At 45.8% G+C, this 21,246-nt stretch overlaps 1 protein-coding gene across 3 annotated transcripts in view; it reads right to left on the bottom strand.

Annotated features, from left to right (window-relative positions):
- The window catches only part of ACSL3 (acyl-CoA synthetase long chain family member 3), a 536,429-nt gene that overhangs the window by 328,316 nt on the left and 186,867 nt on the right, over positions 1–21,246 (bottom strand). The gene's annotated exons all lie outside the window — the stretch shown is intronic.

Below are 21,246 nucleotides of genomic sequence, written 5' to 3'. Positions count from 1 at the left end.
GCATCCAAGGGAGAACCCATGGACATCAGCGCAATACGAGCGCGCCTCACAGCCACGGAGAAAGAGTCACGCCGTAAACAAGGATTGTGCCTATATTGTGGCAAAAAAGGCCACTACGTACGTGAATGCCCTGCCAAACCGAAGACGTCACGTTATCGGGCCAACCGGTCGGTAACAGCCGTGGTGGACATACCGGCGGAAAACTAGAGGACTCCAAGACCAGAGAAGGGGCATCTCGGAGTCACTCATCCATCCCTTCACTTTCCAACTCGGTCACTAAGGGACAACGACACCTGTTTATCACGGTGCACGTGGGAGTGCATGACCAGTGGATACCCGTTGTGGCCATGGTGGATTCAGGGGCCACTGGCATGTTTATGGACCACAACGAGGCATGCAGGCTAGGGCTAGTGCTTCTTCCCAAAGCGGTACCCGAAGACGTCTATGCGGTAGACGGAAGGCGATTGGTGACGGGGCCCATCGGACAGCACACGGGGGTCCTTCCGATGAGATATGGGAGGAACCATTTGGAACAAATCGATTTTAACATCATCCGAGCGCCCCAATATGGCGTCATATTGGGATTGCCGTGGCTACAGAAACACAACCCCTTTGTGGATTGGCCAACACATCGCATCGAAATGACGTCACCGTATTGCATCCTGCATTGTGGAATAAGAACGGAATCCCTTGACGCAGATGAGAGCGGGAGTCAGACGGTGGCTACAGCGGCAGAAAAAGATGTGGCTCTCCCCCAGGCTTATCACAGTTTTGAGGATGTATTTGATGAGGTGAAGGCGGAAGTGCTACCACCACATAGACAGTTTGACTGCCAGATCGACCTGGTGCCAGGGGCCAGCGTTCCCAGCGGCAGGCTGTATGCCCTGACGGAGCCTGAAAACGTGCATCTCCGGGGGTACCTGGATAAACTCCTCAAGCTAGGATTCATCCGCCCGTCCAAGTCTCCAGCCGCCTCGCCACTCTTCTTCATCCCGAAGGCTAATGGGGAGCTGAGAGCCTGTGTGGACTTTAGGGCATTGAATGCGATAACCATAAAAAATCGGTACCCCTTGCCTCTCATCAGTGTACTTCTGGAACAGGTCAAGAAAGCTCGTATCTACACCAAGTTGGATTTGAAAGGGGCATACCATCTGGTGCGCATGAGGGACGGAGACGAGTGGAAGACCGCCTTTAAGACCAGGTTCGGCCTTTTTGAGTACCTCGTCATGCCGTTCGGTCTGTGCAACGCCCCGGCAGCCTTTCAGTACTTTTTGAATGAGGTATTCAGAGAGGAGTTGGATATCTACGTGGTCGTATATATCGACGACATCCTCATCTATTCGTCCAGTGTGGAGGAGCACGTACACCACGTCAAAGCTGTGCTCCAAAAGCTGAGGGAAAACATGCTGTTTTGTAAACTCAGCAAGTGTGACTTCCACGTCACATCCGTGGAATTCCTCGGAGTGATGCTGAGTCCAGAGGGACAGGAGATGGCAGAACGAAAGATCAAGGCGGTGAAAGAATGGCCGGTGCCCCAAAGCGTGAAGGACGTCCAAAGTTTCATTGGCTTCGCCAACTTTTACAGGCGGTTTATAGATGGATTTTCAGGAGTGGTGGCCCCAATCACACAGCTACTGAGGAAGTCCAAGGAGTTTGTCTGGTCCCCTGAAGCGAACAAAGCCTTTGAGGCCCTGAAAAGCGCCTTTGGTAAGGCGCCGGTGTTGGCTCACCCCGATCCGGATCTCCCCTACGTGGTGGAAGCGGACGCGTCGGATGTGGCGCTGGGGGCTATCTTGTCCCAACGCAACCACGACACAGGGGTGCTTCATCCCGTTGCGTACATGTCCCGCAAACTCAACGACGCCGAACGCAACTACCATATTGCGGAGAAGGAGCTTCTCGCAATCAAGGACGCCTTCACTGAATGGAGGCATTGGTTGATGGGGGCAAGACATGTGGTATCGGTGTACACGGACCATCGGAACCTACAGTTCATGACGGCCACTAGACACCTTTCTCCCAGGCAGCTGCGGTGGATGATCTTCTTTGCGGGGTTCAACTTCCGCATCACATATCGGCCGGGGACGGAAAACCGGAAGGCGGACGCCCTGTCCCGTCAATCTGCAGTTAAGGAACCATTGCCTGCAACCGAGCGTTCCATCATTTCCCCGAGGATGGTATTGGGGGTTACCCAACCGGATACTTTCCTGAGGGGAATAAAGAGAGGGATCAGGTCATTCGCATGGCGGAGGTGGCTCCTCAGTCACAGAGAATGGCAGCTGAAGGACGGGATACCCCTGAAGGGCAGGTGCCTATTGATACCCACGCCTAGGCTAAGGAAACAAGCATTCATCTGGTGCCATGACTCTCCATGCGCAGGTCATTTGGGCTTTGAAAAAACGGTGGCTAGCATGGGACGGCATTTCTGGTGGCCAACCATGAGAGTGGATGTCAGGAGGTGGGGACAGGAGTGTCCTACGTGTGCTACCATGAAGGCCGACCATGGCCGAACCCAAGGGCTCTTGCATCCACTTCCGACCCCGGATAGACCATGGGATAGCATATCACTGGACTTCGTGGTGGGCCTACCGGTAGACCAGGGGATGACGGCAATACTGGTGGTGGTGGATTACTTGACGAAAATGGGGCACTTCATCCCCTGCAAGAGAGTCCCTACGGCCGGGGAATTGGCGTCACTACTCCTAAAGAATGTGGTACGACTGCATGGATTACCTGGGGTGATCGTGTCGGACCGGGGGTCGCAGTTTACTGCGCAATTCTGGAAGACTTGGTGCACTGCGCTGCATGTTAAGACCGCCCTGTTCACCAGCTACCACCCTCAAACGGACGGCCAAACCGAGCGCCTGAACCAAACGCTCAAACAGTATCTGCGATGTTTTGTGGACCAGGGCAGGGAAGAATGGGTCGACTTGCTATGGGTTGCAGAGATAGCCTATAACAACGCCACTCACAGCTCCACACAGTCATCTCCGTTCTATAGCAACTATGGCCAACATCCCAGGTTCTTGCCATTTCTACATCCGTTCAGAGAGGACAGGATTCCCGCCACAGCGGACAGGGTGGCACACATAAAAGACACGTTGATGCGCTCAAGGGCTGTCCTAATAGAGGCCAAGAGAAGATACAAGGCTGCGGCAGATAGGAAGAGAAGGCCCGGGCCACTGTACCGCACTGGAGACTACGTCTGGATATCCACAAGAAACATGAGGTTTCGAAAGAACAGTGTGTTCCATCCCAAGTACATGGGCCCCTATCGAATTACCAAGTGTATGGGTCCCGTGAACGTGAAGGTGTGCTTGCCCCAGTCATTGCGGATACACCCTGTCTTTCATGTATCATTGCTCAAACCAGCACCCTCCAAGCCGTCTGGGACACCTAGGCCGGTATGCGTGGAGTCGGAGGTGGAGTATGAAGTGTCGGGCATACGGGCGTCCAAATGGCGCAGGGGGAAGCTGTGGTACCTGGTTGCGTGGAAAGGCTATGGCCCGGAGGAGCATTCATGGGAACCGGCTGAAGGGGTTCATGCTCCGCGCTTGGTCTCCTTGTTCCATCGGCGTTTTCCTGCCAGCGCTGGACCCGTGGGGAGCCGCTGAGAGGGAGGATGTACTGTCAAGAATTCCTGTCATACAAGGGAAACACGCCCTTATGTAAACAGGAGAGCTGTTACATAACTCAAGGGAAACACGCCCTTATGTAAACAGGAGAGCTGTTACATAACTCAAGGGAAACACGCCCTTATGTAAACAGGAGAGCTGTTACATAACTCAAGGGAAACACGCCCTTATGTAAACAGGAGAGCTGTTACATAACTCAAGGAAAACACGCCCTATAAAGGGAGGAACCGGGAGGTACAAGGCTGTCGGATATTGTGTTTACACCGACGTACCTGCTTCGTGAAGAGCAGTGTTCCGGAGTGGTGCTCCAGTAAGGCAAGAACGGAGGTAGGTCGAGTCGTTACTCCCTGGGCCGTGTCTTGCCCCATCGTCACCTGTGAAGGACCCGGAAGCTCTACCGGTCAACCATTGAGCTTCGCTTTTTGACTCGGCTGAGTCCAAGCGCAGTGGCGCTTTTGCTGGTTGGAGTCGTAACTCCCAGCCCGACCAGAGACACAGGGACTGCCAGCTGTAACGCACATCAGGAGGTGTTTGCCGCGTTACAGACTCGGAAGTCCACAGGATCGATCGAGCGGCTGCTCTCGGTTCAGTCTTCTTGCTTGTGATTGGGGTATCGGTGACGCATCACCAGGAGGTTACTCCGCGTCCCGGTGCAGTCTGAGGAAGAGGTTGAGCGGCTGCTCCCTTCAGGTAGAGACCCCGGCTGGGTGTTTCCCTGACTCCTCGATTCTCCCCAACACTCTTCGTGCCCCTCACAGCCTACCGATTGGCATTGTCGGCCATTTCATTTCTGCCCTCTGTTGGCATACGCCGGGATCGGCGTATATGCAGAGGACGGTTAGGACCATCCGTGCTGTGGGCTGGTAACGTACTTAGCCTGGAGGATTCCAGTGACTATAACTTTTGTTTGTTCTTTGTATTTTATTTGCCTTCATTAAAAGAACTAACCCTTCACAAGTGGTTGCGTCCTCATTGTCGTGTCTGTTAAACGATCCTGAGACGTTCAGGGCGTTACAGAGACAAAAGAGCTGAAGAAATGGAATAACTAGGATAGGAACGTTTTGGCTTACAGGAAAATAAATAGAACTCTCCAAAGGACTTTCGAGTACATAGAAAATCCCTCCAGACACAACAATATCAGGATCATGGAGTACTCGCAACTCAGAGGGCAAACACAGGTTGCCATGTCAATACTTGAATACTTGAATCCAATACCTTGAAGTTCTCGCACATGAATAAAATGCTCCCAGACTATGTGACCAGGATCCATGACGCCAAAGAAAAAATAACTGAGGTGGCGAAAAGAAGGAAAATTTACTCTTTAAGGGGCGTAAGATTCTGATTTTTTCATAGTCTCTTTATGGTGACAATGCAGAAAAGGATAGCTTTCCGCCAGATATCAGACTTTCTTAGTGTGAATAAACACAGGTTGGGTCATTGGTTCCAATTAAATCGTTACATGGAGATAGATCAGGTTACAGAAGATAAAGTTCTGCACGTAAGACAGATGCAATAAGCTGAAGGAGAATGGGGAGACAACATTGGAAGCCCTAGGGAGGTCCATGAGACAATGTAAAACACGGACCAGGCTGACAAAAAGGGATGTCACCCAAAGTCACATTGAGACAAGGAGGGAGAGGGAGACCAACCCCCGGAGAGAGCAGTCAGAAGATGAAGGGCCCCTGATCAAACCGCAGATGAACAACTGAAAGGGGAATAGAACTGAGGGTGAGTCAAACTAAAGAAATATGGGAAGGCTGACACGGATGGGGCAATGAGAGGGTATGGTTAAACATCAGTCCGATGGGTGTATGAGGTTATTACACTTCTGAATAGGGGAGCTGGGGTTAGTTGGCTTACAGTTAATAGTTGTTGGGGGGTTGGGGAGGGAGCAGGTTCAACATCCACAAACATGGGGATTGCAATGAGAGACATCAGATGAAAGCATGAGTTGCAGCTTCAACACAGGAGATACAATGGTTACAGAGGTTGAAATCATCTGTTTTAATGTGAGGGGACTAACTCGTTAGCCAAGAGTTCAAGGCAATGCAGACATTAACGAGACTTTGAAGGTACATTTGCCAACTACAGGGGGCAACTTTTGGGGAGTGACAAAGAGACTAAGATCCAAATCCTATCCCACACAGTTCTTTGCAAATGGTGAAAAGTACTGGGGTGGGCATGCTGATGGAACCACATGCAAGAATCTCTTTGAGGTCGTTGACAGATAGAAGTGGCAGATGGTTTCTTCTTAATGGACAAATAAGGGAAAAGAGATACCTATATCATTGTTTTATGTACTGTTTGTGGGCAAGGAGTTTCTTAATGCAACCAAGCAGAGACTACGATCTCTATCAATTGGGACGCTGATGGCAGCTGGAATTTGGTGAGGGGCAGTGTCGAGGACTGAACAAGGTAGAAAAATGGGGGAACAAGGCTTTTGTCCCAAGAAGCCAAGCAATGAATGGCTCACAGCGGAAGGCCTGACGGACACATGGATGGCACAGCCCCAATCTATCAGAGATTACTGTAATTAATCACCGTACCATAGGTGATATGCCAAGCTGTAAATGATATCCGCAGATCATACACTTATACATATTGTAATCAAGGTTAAACTTGAGTAATAACTCTCTCAGATCATGCCTGGTGATATGCAGAACGAAATGGGGCCAGCAGACAAACATACAGGCGGTAATGGCGACTATCTACATGCTCCTGAAAAATCCACTTGAAAGGACACTTGTTAACCAACTGAGGGATTTCTTCTGCTTTAATGAAACTGGAGAAATTAAATGGCTGCCTTATAGCTGAAAGTGTGTGGGTGAAGAGAATCAGGAAATCAGTCAGGGAACAGCTACAAGCAGACCTAGAAAAGGTAGAGGAATTACAAAAGAAAACAAAAGTACAGGTGCAACTGTATGGCAGGCAGAAATTCTACAAGAGGGGTAACAAGGCCAGGAAGTTTTAAGCATGAAGACTCAAGGCACAAAAAGTACAGGTATACATGGAGGAGGTTAGAGATTAAGAGGGAGAAAGTCTGATAAATGAAATGGCAAAGGCTGATAGGTTGATCATTTCCAAACCAGCAGATGAGAGCCAAGTGAAGGGGTATGCAGGGCAGGCCAACTTAGATTAGAAGCTATCCCTGGATCAGACAGATTTGTTAGAACAAGCTACCACCAAGGCAATTATTACGGCAATAAATGGCCTAAAAAACTCAAAAGACCCTAGACCAGATCAGTTCAGCCTAATCTTCTGTAAGACACACTGGTCTGCATTGCTCCATATAATGACAGGATTGTTCGATCTCCTTCATAAAGCAGGAGAGGGTGACTATTTCTACGATGAAACTAATATTTTCTAAACCTGGGAAAGATGAGGATGAATGTGGGTCTTACCAGTCCATTTCACTCCTGAATACACATATAAAAATCTCCGTAACGGTCCTAGCCGTTTAACTGGGGCATGCTTCCACAGTCTATTTTGGAAAGTGCATAGGGTTAAGAATAATTCCTTACTGGCGATACACATCACGGAGACAGACCCGAGGTTCAGTAGAAAGATTATAATATTTACTCTCCTTCGATGCTGAAAAGGACTTTGACCAGGTTGAGTGAAATTTCTTTCTGGAGGCTGTATGGGCTCAAGGCTTAGTACACAATTTTATTAACAAGACGTGAGCAGGCTAGGCGTCTCCAAAAACATTGATTTAGTGCAACTCTGGGTGGAGAGGAGAACAAAGGATGTGTGCCCTGAGTCACTCTAATTTGCAATACATCTAGAGCCCTAGAGCAGTGAATATAGTACAATGTGGCAATCCATGGAGTCCAACTGGGAGTGGGTATGTTTAAGCTTACCATGTTTCCAAATTATATTTTGGTCCTATTAATAGAAGTGTCTCCCATCTCTGCTACGTGACTGAGGAGTACTGAAGGTTGTCAGGTTTCAAAATAAACATATCCAAACAGGAGGCCCTTAACCTCAAATAACATGAGACTACACTCTACAGTTTGAGGTTAGCGGCCTTCACTTAAAGAGAAACCTACTTAAGATAGCTGGAGTTTCTCACTCCAAGAGCCCAAAGGTTGCACACAGGTGACTATGCACCCCTTCTGAGAATCATCCCACTAGAGTTGCAGAGGTCAGACAATTTACATAAGTCAAATCTAGGACAGATAATGGAAGAATCCTAACAAACAAAAGTAGCAGAAGTGGGCTGCAAGAATGCCAGAGGAACAGAGCCAGATGTAGGTACATACTCATTTGAAGCAGTAATGTCAGCAGTGACATCGATCTGGAAGGTGAGGTAGAGCATGAACATTAGAAGTCGTAATAGACAAAGGTGTGTGCGATGGGGGGGGGGGTAAAATTGATGGAACAGCTGGATCATTATGGGGCTTGATAACTTTGTTCAATGCGGATGCAATATTCTGCAACCGCTCAGGAAACAACTTGCCACTAATTTTGTTTAAGAAAGGGGGAAAGTGGTCTATCGCAATAATGGTTATGGAGATCCTTCAGGGACTAGCTCAAACTCTTATCCTCAATATTTGAACTTGAGTGCCAGATTTCTTCTGTTAAGCTGCAGGACAACTTATAGGGACTATCAACATCAGCAGATTGAACTAGAGTAGACTCGAAGGTTCAACCATAATCAATTGACAGATCATGACCTTCAGGAGCAAGGGAGGGTCGGATAGGTCAAACAACTCTCTAACATAGGTTCACAACGTGTTGACCTGGGGTAGTGGAAATGGAGGTTAAATGCAAGTTTGATCAGGTTGAAACTACGTTCAGCTATGCAGAGGCTCAGTATGTTTTAGCATCACAACCTTGTCATGCAAGTACATTTTTGTGCCTGACCTCATGTAGGAGTTAACTTCTCCTATTTCTTGGCTAAGGTCGGCAAGACAGTACTTGCCCAGAACCAGTAGAGAGGGGGGAACCTATTAACCTAATCACATGGAATGTACAGATTTAATGACTTTGGCAAGAGATATAGGGTGCTTTTATTCCTTAGGAGGTCCTGCAAGAAACCTCCAACTCTAAACCATTAAAAAATAAGGGGGACAAAGGAGAGGCCAGTTACATTCAGCTACATTTGCTGCTTATGTCAGAGGGAACTCGATCTTGACACCAAACAGTGTTCTTTTCCAACAGCAATACTCAAAAGCAGACGAGTAAGAAAGATTCATCCTGGCCTATGGCTTACTAGGTGATATAGAGCTGCATCTCAAACAAATATGGTCCCAATACCGATGACAAAGCATTCTTCTTGAAAATTATGGAATTAGTATCTCCATACCCTAGATGTACATCTGTTACAGGAAGAGGACTAACTATATACTCAGACATATGGAAAGACACTGCCTGAAATACATACAAAACCAGGCACCATAACATCCCTGACAGAAACTGCAGGTAATATAGTTTGTGCCAATATCTGGAGTATTGCACCCGTCATACCGAGAGTACTGCTATAAGTCAATCACTCACAACGCCTATAAGAGGCTGGTTCGAATATTTGTCATGGGTGAATTCTTGAGGAAAATACAAGTGGCAAAGTACTTTAGTAGATTTCTCTCAAACCTCTCCATTTCTTACAGAGTATAACTATGGTACAATTGACACACGTATTCACATTTGGAAATTAAACCCTAAGGTCCTATTGTTAAGTAGAAAATAAAATGTGAAGAAATAGTGCTACCCTAGACATTAGTAGAGAGCAATGCAGAGCGATATGTAGTTAAAATGAGTAAAACCTGCCTTGGTTTCATAAAGATGCAATGTAGGTTAAAGTTCACCAGAAAGAAGTAAGCTATATGGGCTTAAAGCCCTACTTTTAAAGCAGGATTCAGCGACTATACACTGATGGTAGAATTGGGTGCCCTTCTTCAACCTTGCTATTTGCCCTTGAGATGCAACCATCACAATAAACCCTTATGCAGATGACAAACTGATATACCAGAGTCAGCCTCAAGCAGTCCTGTTACTTCATAGCAAACTTTAAAGATAATCAGTTCAGGCCTAGAAACCCATTGAATTAAGTCCATTCTGTTCCTACTAGGCAGACTAGTAAAAGCGTCCCTTGACAACCTCCAAGAACTTGGCCTCTACTTGGGAAGGGAGACATTCAGGTGCTTGGGGATCAAGGTAATAAACACCGATGAGGACATAATATGCATACATATGGCTAGAGTTTTTCAGGTGTTAAAATAATTGTACACTTCTGGAAACCTCTCCATTAGGGGTAGAATCACCATAGCAAAAATAGTTCGCCGTCCCAGCTGCCTGTGTACAAAACAAAATTGCCTGTGCCCCATACCAACATCCACATTTGGAGAATTAGCCTAAAGATAACTTATGGGCTTGAAAGAGGAGTAGATTCAACCTGAATAAACTGAAGCTGTATCAGGAGGCGAGGGGTCTGAGCTGCTGGATCTAGAACTATACTAAATATTTGCCCATCGACAGCATGCAGTCAAATGGTGTACAGCTGAAGACAAATGTAGAAAGGTGTTGATGATGGAATCCCTGGAGCGCGAATTACTAAACTAATAAGCATTGGCATAGCCAAAAGGTCTCGCTTTTGGGACCTTATAAGTATTTAGTTATGCAGCACAATATCCTTGGTGCAACAACATCAACTGTTGCATGTCTAAACACTTAGAAGGTCCCTAAGGCGAGACCTATTGGCTATGCCAACCCTTTTTTTCCTCGCTGCAATGTACAAATGGGTAAAGATATTTAACTTTGCACACTTTAAAAAAAATGTTTTTTATTGTTTGTGTTATCTGCTTATGTTTGTTTTTCTGGTGGAGGTGTAGTTGATAATGATGTAGAGGCAGTACTTCCGGCTTTCTTTTTATTTTTCCATTCCACACTACCAGCACATTGTTGGACGTAGCCTTATTAGAGGAAATTGTCCCAACATTTTTTGCTTCTTCCTCCTAGTCTTTGCTGATTCCGTCTGCCTAACCTTAGGAATCTGGGCACCGTCCCACTGTAGTGTAGCGGGTAGGTGCATGTACCTGCATTGAGCTGGGTGTGCGTAGTCTATGGGTTGAGGTGCCGTACCTCCTTGCGCTCTGTAAACAGGTAGACCACATACTGGGGTGGCTCCAGCACTGGCTAGTAGTGATCAAGCACGGGTTACCAGCTCTGGTCACACATACACCTAATACTCACTTGGGCCCAAAACACATTCATACAATAAGCTAGTAAAACCCACTGGCCTCAGTTTTACTACCTATGAGGCCTGCTCTTCACATAAGTTAACATGGGGAAGTGGTTGACATTGCTCCAGACTGGAATAGTGGATTGCAGTGGAGCAGCCTCATGATGTTTCCTATCCGTGGATTTGCAGTGCCAAACCCTTTCCATTGGTAAAGGGAGTTTGGCATAACTCGCTTAGAAACGCCCCTTATAGAATATGGATATTTCTAGGCTCCAAGATTATCGGGGACCATGGTGCCTAGCTTCAGGTAATGCCAGGGGTTGGGGAGAGCTAATTTGTGCATTCCTCGAGCGACAGCCATAAACCATGGTCCTCCCACGGGAATGGCCAACCTCTGAATTTGAGGGCTGAATGGGATAGATTGAAGATAGATGTTTTGAAACTTAACCTGCAGGGGCCGAGTCATGCTCCCACTAAAGATTACAGTCTGCATTCCATGGCCCCATGGCATACAGGACTACAATTTAGGTGAGAAATCTGCAGTTGAAAGGGAAACCCCCTAAACCACCCGAACTGCAAAGACACACAACATTATACCTATGGGTGCCATCCTTCAGCAGAGGGGGAGATACGCTTGTGGGGATGTGGGGCCGGAGATCCCGGACTACGTGGTGCACATTGCCAGAGGACTCTGTTGTGCATATGAAGGATAACTGGCCGAAAAGTGGCTGGCCTGGGCTGAGGACCTGCTAACGTGTGGCTCCCTGAAGAGTGATCTGTAAGGGCCCGACCACATGCCTTCTTTTCTCCTGGAGATCCCAGTGACATCAAATATCTCCTGCGAGGGATCTACACCATCTACCTGTGCAATCTGGAGAGCAGTGCCCTCTAAAATGCCCATGTTGGCTACTGAATCCCAACTGGTAGTGCGGTGTGAATGTCGAATTAAGACTTGTGTCTGGAGACCGGATTGTCTAGGGCAGAGCCACAGAATAACTGCCCGCATCTAAGGCGTATGGTTCTTGAACTGTGGTTACCCTGACCATAAACGTCGTCTTGGTGGTGAGTGCATTCACCTATTGTGGGACCCTATGTGGCCCGTTTTGTCGATCGTGCTACATCTCTTCCATGCGACACGCAGACTACATGCTCATTGCGTGCTGTGTCCGAGTCACTGGGTGCGAGCCTTGGAGGTGTGGATGTACCCATAGTAGTGCCTCTTTATAACTCATGTAGCTCTGCTGAACTTACACCTGTGTGTATGCGTGGCCTGACTGGTGGGGTGCAGACTATCATCGTGCACCAGACATTGTGCCTCATTTCCAGGGAGGTACGGAATTTTATCTCTTCGCTGTTTGTAACAGGAATTGCCAGGTGCCTCCCATCGCAATGTACACCTGTCGTTGTGCCTCATGTCCAGGGAGGTGCGGAATTTGCAACTCATCGTGTTTGAAAATCGAAGTGTTTGATGCGACTCATACCAACGCGCATCAGGTGCTGTGCCCCAATTGCCTGTGTACAACTCGTATCGGCGTTTATCGATCAGGGCTCCTCATCCTATCGAAAGGCTCTCCTGTGTTACTCCCCATTCATTGGTTGTTCCCTTGTTGATCCTCATTGCTGCGGACCAACTGCCCTCTCCTCACCTGGCCCCTCTCAACGACATCTTGGTGCTAGGTAGTAGCAAAAGGATAAACTGGGTTGTAGGAACGCTTCTGAAACAGTTTAGAGGTGGGACAAGAGACCGTTGTGTTTTGAGACCTGTGGTTGAACTTCCGAGTGGCTGCTAACCTTCCATTGTTTACATCTTACTCCTAATTAAAACTGCTACAAATTTCCCACCTGCTTTCCGAAGACCCAGACTTCATCGGCTGCATGCAGCCTGGTGTCCAAGAAGCAGGGTTGGTTACATTGCATCAAGTGGAATAGGACAATTGGCTTGAACTAGAGGGTGGAGGGAGGCTTGGGCCAAGGAGTCTGTAGAGGGTGAACCATTGACCAGCTGGGTATCAGTGGCACCGCATTAGGGTGTTAAATGTATATCTGTGTAAGAGCGTTCAGTACGGACTGGCTACCTGTTGCACTGCATAGCAGTGTGGAGTGAGTGAGTGGGGTGATCATGTTTGGACCACCTGTCATTCAAGACACTGGCCAGCGATGCCGCTTCATGTGTTGATTGCGTGCCAAAAGCACTATACAGTTGACACTGGGTATGTGGTGCCGGCCTGCGGTGCTGCTAAAAGGTGTTCTTCTTTCGTGTATGTACATATTGTTGATATAGTGCATAGCATAAGGGTGCTCTCTCTCAATTGGGGGGCAGGGGTGCAGTTAGATTAGGCATTGTCCACAGTGTGCATTCCAGTGATATTGTAACAATACAGGAGGGCCTAGTCCTGCTAGTAATATTTCCAAATGCGTTTTATGCCCAAAAGTATATGATGCTAATGTTCTAAGGATTGAATATGTGTGTTGAATACAAATGTTTTTTACATACATCCTGTGTGAAGTCTTTTTTGTGATGCTAGGAGTATTTATCGTGTGTGGATGCTGTGCCTTTGCTTTGTACATTGCCTCTGATATAAGCCTGTGTGCTCAGTGCTAACCAAGAGTGAGCGTGGGTTGTACACTGAGTGTAATCACCTGCCCTAGAGGGGTGCAGTAGCATCCACCTGGCTGGGGGCATCCCTTCAGCCAACCAGACACTGCTTGTTCCAACACACACGATATACAATAAAGCAATAATCAGATTTTCCTGACCACTAACATCATTTACAGACAGTGGCAAAGTGAATCTACATTATTGTGTCAGAGTTGTAGGCTTTTATCTTCTTCCTTCTACACATAGAACTTTGACCCTAGGTATACATTAATTATGGCACGTGATATAAGCATAGTTACTTTTTGCAAGTGACAAGTAACTTTAGAGTTAGTGGCTTCCTGTAGAAATGCATGTGTTTTTTTTTTTGTTTTTTTTTAAAGAAAGTTGACAGCTGATTCACGAAATAGATCTTTTAGTTTTGTTTCTACCCCCAGTGTTCTGTGAACTGTGTGATGTCACTTCAACCCTGCTTGTGATTGGAGAGTTGGCCTCTAAGTCGATGGGTCGATGTGGCTGTGCTTGTGATTGGTCGTTTAGAATGACAATACACATTCAGTGTTCCTGCTGATTGTTAATTGTGTGAATGCTTGATCTGTATGCGTTTGGCCTGGATTGTATTTTTCTGCATTTGAGATTGAGCAGATGCGACACTGCGTGTAGCTTGCAACTAAAAATAAAACAAAACAAGAAAGACTCGAAGGCCCCATTGAGTAAGTTAGCTACTTACTTGACAAGCTGACAGCACAGGATACTTTTTTTGTATTCAAGTATATGCAAAAAAATAAGAGCTGCCTACTGGATTCATATAAAGATGCATCTGGCTCCCCTGAGAATTGTATGGGGGTGGGGGCAGGTATATGAATTAGCACATCTAATTTTCAAAGGTAGCTTTCTTACTTGGCAGTTCCTTTGTTTTTAAATGAAAAGGCTTGTTTTGGAGAGGCAGACAAAGGCAGGCCCCTTTCTGGGGCAGTTTGTCCCTCTGTGTTTCCTCCATCATGGTTCAGAAAGTTGGGGGTGTGGCTGGATAGATCCCTCTCATTCAATACTCAGGCCACAAAACTCTCGGCTACCTGTTTTGGCCTCCTTAGGATGTTAAAAAAAATCCTCCCCCTTCTACCCATGGAAGCTAAGCAGGTAGCCATCCAGGGCTTAATACAGTCCCGCCTAGACTTTAACAACGTGCTCTACCTTGGCGCTCCTGATTACACCTTACGCAGACTCCAGACAGTGCAGAACTGTGCGGCTCGCACACTGCTTGAGCTTCCTCGCAGGCAATCAGTGAGAGCTGGTCTGGTCAGCCTTCACTGGTTACCAGTGCACCAGAGAATTCTCTTCAAGGCCATGTGCATTGCCCATCAGGCCTTCTGGGACACAGGTCCTATGATTACCCGTGACCTAGTCACCCACTACCAACCCAGCAGAAACCTCCGTTCAAGCCAGACCTTTATGGCCACGGCCCCAAGAATAAAAAAGACTAGGGCTAGCGGCAGGACGTTCTCCTACAATGCCTCCAAGACCTGGAACACTCTCCCTCTACATCTTAGAGTCAACCCCAACCTTTCTTCATTCCGCAAGCAGTTAAAGACATTCCTATTCAACCTCCCTCATTAATTCTCCGCTAGCCACTCTATGAGGTCACCTCTGTTATTCCCAGCGCTTGGACGCCCCTGGGCAGCAATTCGCGCTCTACAAATTTACCTTCAATTCAAAGTAGTCTTTGCTCTGCTGTTCGAAAACTTTGAGTAATCTCATTTTCTTGTCCAGTGATTTTTTTTTCTCCATTTGTGAAATAGTTTAACTACAACTCGTTTTATATAATATATCAATTTAATTTTTTATAATTTACATTTCAGTCAAGGTTCTAAAGTGAAATGCACCAAATAAACATTTCTACTCCTAACGTTGCTGTGAACTTTCAGCTAAAGTTTGGTGGTGCATAGCCACTTTTACTTCACAAATATGCTGAGAAGTAATTAGCTTAACCTGTACACATAATGATAAAGGATGAAAAAAGCGCTATTGATGTGAATTACTGGTAATGGGTAGGTGGCATCAAGACGTGGTCTGGACGAAATTACATTTTGCAAACAAAACACAATGCTAAATTATTTTGGTCTTTAATTGGCTGGGGCACTGGGTCGCACAAAGCAGCTAAAGATCATGTCCTATGTTACATGGAAGTCACATATTGAGGATCTTTATACCACCGGTTTTATAACATGCTTAATCTTTCGAATCACTCTAATGCCAATTGCCTGAAAGGAAATAGGAGCATTGATTAAGAAATCCCGATCTTCAAGAGCAGCTTACCCGAATGGGATACAGACTGATGTGTTAAAAGCCGACCCTAATTTTTCAAGTGCACTGTATCACTACCTATATATACGGGTCAGAGAATCAGGTAGCATTTTATCTTTGGGGAAAGGGACCGTAATACCTACTGTATATATAAACAAGTGAGTTCCTCGCGCTAAAAGGAGACAGCAGGGGGAGGGGCGGAAGGAGGGATAATTGCTACCATATGGCGCCGCGCGCTCCCGCAAGTGAATCTCCACACGTGCACGCGTTGCCATTGAAGGCAATGGAGCGCGTGCACGTTTTTGGCTGAAAAGCCAAAGCGACTGCCATAGGTATTTTTGCCTATGCAGAGCATGCGCGCTGCGTAGGCGAGACCTAAAAAGTACAAAATAATAGTTGGGTTATGAGAATTGGTCTTCTTCTTAAAGGTCACATAGTCATTCAGCCACAAGACAAATTTATAAAGTTTACAAAGTTGAGACCCATTATGCATTGTAGTTAAAATTATGGTGTAAGTAACAATACTTGGGAAATTTGCGCAATTTATTTTAAATTCCCAACTGTCACTTCTTCAGAAATGGCTTGGGATTTGTAGTAAATTGATGTTTGAAAGCCGAGGCCCAGCCGGTTATATCAACAATAAAAACACACAACATCAAAAAGTCTGTTAAAGTGTACTTATTTGAAGCAAGTTTTGTTTTGCTGCTCTGGACACTACTTTCTGAAAATGCCTCAGGACATCTTTGTAATGTTTTGGCACCCGGTGGGTTACCCTGATAAAGAATTAAGGTTTTTATTTGCAAAGGGGAATATGTATATCGTCTCAAACGTTTTAGAACCATGACCCACTTTTTTGCATGACAAACTTTCATGGCCCACCTAGCTTTAACGGACACGAGGAGGACAATTTTTTAATGCAACCAAAGCTTCATGTGGTCATTTACAAGCAGTACATTTTCCATTAAAATGGCCACTGAATTTACAGACATGCAGTTTTACTGTTAAAACTATATTTCACACAAACAATATTGTGTGGAAATTGGGTACTGGTGAATATTTATCATTTGTGAATCGCCAGGAAATAGGGCCTTGATTTGTTTAGATACTATTATTTGTTTCCATCACACTTCAGAATTACAGAAAAATGTGATTCATTTTTACTTTCCAAACTACTTAAAGTGGACAGCTCATTTAATTTACATTGTGTTGTGCATTACAAAAAAAAGGACATCCTACAGCCTTTTCCTTCCCACTCACTGTACCGCAGCAAGATTGTCGCATAATTCATTTTACTTTCTCTGACTGTAAAATTCGAGGATTTTGTAAACACCAATCCCCATGTTCAAAACAAGTAGCAATTTGTCAGGAGGTATGGCCTGACATTTGACCTCCGTCACTGAAGCACAGCAAATGTGACAATATAAGTACAGAATTTAAAGGCATCTTTATTTATTGCTTTCAGGATTTCACCCCCCCCCCAAAAAAAAAGGGCGTTTAGAACAATAAGGTAAAAACAATATAGAGAAAAATGGTATATACCGCGGCATCTGGCATCAACAGCTTGCTCTTAAAAGTGCAGAATGACTGACAGCTTCTATGCTGGGTATACCTACTTCAGAGACAATAAAATGCAACAGCTTTAAGACTGCGCTGAAGTGCCGACTAGAACTCGAGAAAGCAACAGATAAACTACTGCAGAGCACAGGCGCCATGTCAGCAAAATGTTGTGGGTAAGTCTGTGCCATCATGCAGTTTCTTGGTATAGTGTGGTATCAGTATGTGCTGTGAGATACTGGTTCTACCCTGATGCATCTTCCAATATTATTTACATCTCATAATACAATAAGTAACAAATCATTGGAATGGTCAGTTGCTGTAAAAACTGGCAGGTTATAAGCGAGCTTGCAGTATCAGTGGAGTTTGAGAGCCCTTAATATCAGCCTGCAGATTTAGTTTAATACCAGTGGACCTCGCAGCTGTAAAACACTCGAAGACCAAGACATCTTGCCTGTCAACTTGAGAAATACATGGGGATTAAGGGCTCTGTCCTAACATGGATGACATACTTCCTCCATAATCATACTGAACCAATGAGACTGAAGGATCCAATCCAACGCCCAATGCATTCCACGTGGAGCCCCCCCATGGTCTGGATTACCCCCATGGCTCTTACAGTATACATCTGTAAGCTGCCCCATGCTATAGAGGAATTCCAGATAACGTTTCACAGCTATGCCGCAGACACAAAGATAATGATTCGCCTAGACAAAAACAAGGGCAACAAAACCTACATGACACATGCCTTGCTTCTGTTCAGTACTGGACGAGGAAACATAACCTAAGCCAAAATGGCTCAAAAACCGACAGACTCTGCTCTAGACACGTACCCTTCCAATGGCCCACACTCTATGGGATGAACTGCCTGACCCTGTGCTCCAAGAGAGATTTCGGAATCATCGTTTACCATAGTCTCATTTATTCCACAATTCAATGCAGTGCCCCGGAGAGCCCACCTCAACATGCTCAGCCAAGTATAACAGCTGTGTTCAGCTTCCACCACAAAATAGAGCCTGTCGCACATTGGTCCCCAGAAGACTAACCTGAGACAGCGCCACCTAGTCCAAAACCTAATATCTAGAGAAGTATTACAAATACAAATAATGGAGCACATCACCCAACCCTTCGAAGCTTAGTGTCTATCCATGAAACAGTGGGTAACCCTCAAGATGCTTTGAACCACTCGCAGAGCGTAATGGTCTCGAGGTCCGAAATATGTATATAAAACTAATCAGCAAAAGAAAGCCCACTCGACATTTGACAATAGATTATCCTGGTCCCCATTAATAAGAAATATTGGTGGGAGGAAACAATGAGCATATGTAGTCCAAACGTTTGGAATAACCCAGCACCTGGATTTACATCACAACAAGACGACCTCAAATTTAGAAGGAAACTGAAAAACATCCCGTTTCACCAAATTTGTCCAGAAATCACGTTGAAAGCTCTAGAACATTCAGCCTAAAAAGGATGTGGTCCCATGCCTACACAGTTGTTTGGTACTTAATGGTAAGATTATATTGTTCTTTGCCTGTACTGGGACTCTGAACTGCCAGAATTGTTGACTCCGAAGATTTTCCACCGTTCACTTAAGGAGATGGAATTATTCCTTATTTGTGCTGAGAATATCCTGTGTCAACCTTCTCTTATCACCTGCTCCTTACCTCAGTTTTTCCCCAATGAAATCCGAAGCAGCATCCTAGGGAGGCAGTTCTTGGTCTGTGGTCCGGGGACCCCTACGGGTCTGCAACGCCTACCATGCGAGTCTGTGACTGCTTAGAAAATTAAATAATATTAACAGTAATGACTGAGTGGGGGTACCTGGACTCCAATAATGATTCAGAGGGGGTCCGTGGGTTGCAGTAGCAATTAAGTGGGGGTCCACCAAAGTTAAGATTAAGAAACACTACCCAAGGTCATTAAAAATCAATAAGTGGAACAAACTTTTCAAAAGGCATATCATTGAGTTTGCATAGGTCTTGAGACCACACGTACTACACAATATTTTAAGGGTGAAATTGCCATTTCAAACCAGGGAAGCATCAAGTTAGTTCTGAAACTGTTGCATATCAACAGGGTTTACTGAAATGTACAGATTCAGAGAGGAACATACAATTAAACATTCAAACTGCCTGCGCAAAAGTTCCTTACTGCAAACGAATTAATCAGTACTCAACGGCTGTCGAAATGTTCAATGCTTACTTAATCCTCATTCCTCCGTAAGGAATGCGTGAACAGGTAGGACCTTTTGTATGAAGTGATCAGTGTGTTTAACAAAAGAAAGTTGTGATATCGTGCTCCGGTTAGTCGCGATTGTACTTTGCCATTTTTAATACTGTGTTAGGAGCCAGCCGTGCTTAATTTGTAAAAGAATAATTGCGGGAGCCTATAGTTCTGCTCAGAAGCCCACTGGTGGCTCTACTGAATGCTGACATACCGAATACTAAGCCTGCATAGTCTTGAATCCAACCTCTTGCCCCTCCAATTCAAGACCATACACTCCCTGCCCCTTCATCTTACTCTTTCAGGCTCCTGCTTCTCTCTTTGTACCATTTGTTTTGCCTTTCTCTGCCTCGCTATTTCCTTTCAGTCTGCTTCTCTCTCTCTTCGTGTGGGTCAAACTCTGGAGAGGAAAAATTACTGTTGGTTCTCAAAAATGAGTGCTGGTAGTTTCCACCTGCAGCTGAAATTAAGCACTGAGTGAGTGAACTCCTAGAGTTCCACAAGCGAACATTTGGGGGTACGTTCCATCATGATCCATGGGGAGTCAGTCCAGAGTTGAACAGAGAAGAGATTAAAGCTGTGTTGCCTTTATTAAAAACCACTCAATAGCACCTGAACGGTATTCTTTGATCAGGTAAAGCTAGCCAATTCCACCTCACTGCCAAATGAGCCCAAATACAGCGCATCTTTTAAAGGATGCTACAAACCTATACTGAGCTGCTCATGACTTTGTACAGTGCACTTACATCTGAGCAGGACAGGTTGTTGCTCAACAACACTGTATGAATAAACTGCCAGAATGTTGACTATAGTGTAACCATGGGCAGAGAACTCCGCTCCGCTGGTGGAGCTTGCAGATTTTTGCATACTTCATGTTCCGCTGAGAACACGAAGTTTATGCAAAACTCCCACTCTGCAGCGGAGCGGAGTTCCCCGCACCCTCCCCGCCTCCACCCCCCCCCCCCCCCTCAATAAATATTGAAGGTAAATTAAACACACTTAACTCCAGGCTCCTCCTTGCCATGGTCCTGCAGAATCCCCTACGTCAGACGTAAGTCATGGTAGGACTGTGCATGCGTGTGCAGTCCTACCCGCAACGTACGTCTGACGTAGGGGATTCTGCAGAACCACGGCGAGGATGGAAGCCGGAGATGCCTTGATAAAGGTAAGTGTGTTTAATTTACCTTAATTTTTTATATTTCTTTTACACATTTATTGGGAGGCGGGGGTTGGAGGCGAGGAGCGGAGCGGAGCTCCACAGAGTTTTTGCCCAACTCCTTGGAGCTCCACGTAGAACAGCTCCCGCTGGCTCCATCTGGGCTTACTATAATGGTGTATTAAATGATGCGTAGAACATCGAAATCGTCGAGAATGGTCACCGATTACAATAGCAGGGGACTGAAGCCCCTTGCTAGCCCGTGCCTTGCCCTGAGGACTGGCAACCGGGCCAAATATAGTAGCATCAGGCACCAATAGCGGAAAACAAGCTCTTAACTAAGGAAGATCTCTGAACTGAAAACATGCTTGGTAAAAAAACAAAAACTGTTGTATGCCCATGAAGGTACTCTATAACAAGAGGGAAGTGGGCACGATATTTTGAACGGCAAAATATTTTAAATGGCACTGTTATAAGATGGAGTGTTGTTTGACTGTCCTCAAATAGTTTAAATCATCTTCCATGGGTTGTAAAGAACCAGTAATGTCATGTGCAGTGCCACTGCAAAGTTACACCAAGCCTGCACTGGAACGCA

This window comes from Triturus cristatus, chromosome 11 (genome assembly GCF_964204655.1).
Source record: "Triturus cristatus chromosome 11, aTriCri1.1, whole genome shotgun sequence".
Classification (NCBI taxonomy): domain Eukaryota; kingdom Metazoa; phylum Chordata; class Amphibia; order Caudata; family Salamandridae; genus Triturus; species Triturus cristatus.
Note: the sequence above shows the minus strand (reverse complement) of the source record. Positions and strands in the feature narration are given on the sequence as shown.